Source organism: Oryx dammah, unplaced genomic scaffold (genome assembly GCF_014754425.2).
Source record: "Oryx dammah isolate SB20612 unplaced genomic scaffold, SCBI_Odam_1.1 HiC_scaffold_11157, whole genome shotgun sequence".
In the NCBI taxonomy this organism is placed as follows: domain Eukaryota; kingdom Metazoa; phylum Chordata; class Mammalia; order Artiodactyla; family Bovidae; genus Oryx; species Oryx dammah.
The window spans coordinates 1-1,736 of NW_024080550.1; the positions used below are offsets into that span (position 1 = coordinate 1).

General features: G+C 40.0%; 1 long non-coding RNA gene across 1 annotated transcript in view; it reads left to right on the forward strand.

Annotated features, from left to right (window-relative positions):
• The first annotated feature begins 1,660 nt into the window (after nt 1-1,660).
• Nucleotides 1,661-1,736, forward strand: part of LOC120860665 — an 8,026-nt gene continuing 7,950 nt past the window's right edge. The window contains exon 1 of the long non-coding RNA XR_005720403.1: nt 1,661-1,721. This is a non-coding gene — a long non-coding RNA (uncharacterized LOC120860665). The remainder of the gene's footprint in view (nt 1,722-1,736) is intronic.

Below are 1,736 nucleotides of genomic sequence, written 5' to 3' on the forward strand. Positions count from 1 at the left end.
TTGATTCATGTCACATGACAAATTACATCCTTATATGTGGAATTATTTTTATTATTTAATTTTACTAAACAAAAGGATGACCTGACACTTTTTCCACTAAGATCCTTATGTGACCCACCATCTTTCCATCCCCAAATATCCTCAGTATCAAAATATCAGGATGATTGTCTCTTGTACTTCAGTGAGCTCTCCTTAAGTATTCTCTTATCACATAGACCTGCTCTGAAGACTTTTCACAATGTAATCATTGTCATCATTTGTTGGATGTTTGCAATGATTTCCCTTATTGTTATGACATAATTTTAATATATGACAAGGATTCCCAGGTGGCTTAGTGGTAATGTATCTGGCTGCCTGCCAATACAGGCGATGCAGGTGGCTCAGGTTCAATTCGTGGGTTAGCAAGATCCTCTGGAGGAGGAAATGGCAACCCACTCCAGTAATCTTGCTGGGAAAATCCCATGGACAGAGGGGTCTGGTGGGCTTCGGTCCATGAGGTTGCAAAGGGTCGATCACAACTGAGCGCACACATACAATATTTGACTATGTGTGTCTGTACATGGTAAAAGCAAACCCATTATCAGATATGTAAAGAGAGATGGTGACTACAAAGATCACATATCTTCAATACACAGAGTGGAACTAAACCTAATGTGTTAATGGTCCTTCTTCAGGGGCCTGTCTCCTACCCATTGAGCTAATCAAAGACAAACAAAGACAAATTCATGGACTGAATTAATATCCAATGCACTGGGAGTGTGGAAGTGAAGAAGTGAAGAGATACATATCACTTGGGATGTCTTAGTGGGTAAATAGTGATTTCCCCTTGGGCTGGAAATAGGTCAAGGATATTAATAGGAGCCCAGAGATGTGTGTGTGTAAAAGGATTATAGGGAAGGAGGTGGTATCAATATACTGAACCAATCACACAAGTCAGTTATCTGAAAACACATAAACACAGGTGAAATTAATGTCAGTCTTGAAAAAAAAAAAGTATATTGGGCAAGATCATTCGACTAATTATCACTAATAAGTAACATAGGCTATAAAATAGACTAATATCCATTAAAAGAAATATGAGTCTAGACAGAAGATTTAAACCACTACTAACTTGATATTCACCTGGCAAGTAATCGTAAATAAAAATTCAGCCTTAGGTGCATATATATATATACTCGTATACATACAAAAGAACAAATGTGGAACACATTACCAAAGAGATCCAGATGTTGTTTAGAAATCAAATAATTGGAGAAAATAAGGGTTATCCAAGAATTTCAGCTTGAAAACACAACAGAGAAAGTACAAACTGAAGAAGATAAAGGAAACACGGAATGAGCAAGAAGAAAAAATGTACCAAGTAGAGGAAATGAGTTGTGTGCGGAAGACACATCATCTTGTATGAGTTTGAAAAGGCCACATGGCTGGTGTACAGAAGCTTGCTGGGCTTTCTGCATCACAAGAGGCTGCAGTGACATCAAACGTGACTCTTCCCAAATTATGCAACATTCAGGGCCCCATCTCCAAGAGTCAGGAGAAGTTATCAATGTTTTCCCATGAGAGAGGAGTAGGGGCATGACGAGCTGTGCCCTTGGGCTGTGAGATGTTGGATGGACCCAGTGTGGAATTGGGAGGATCAGGTAGGATGCAGGCACGGTTGCTCAGTGGAGAGATGGTGATAGCTCGAGGGACAGGGTGATGAAGGAAATGCTGGGCAGCAGGTGAGAGTGAGAGAT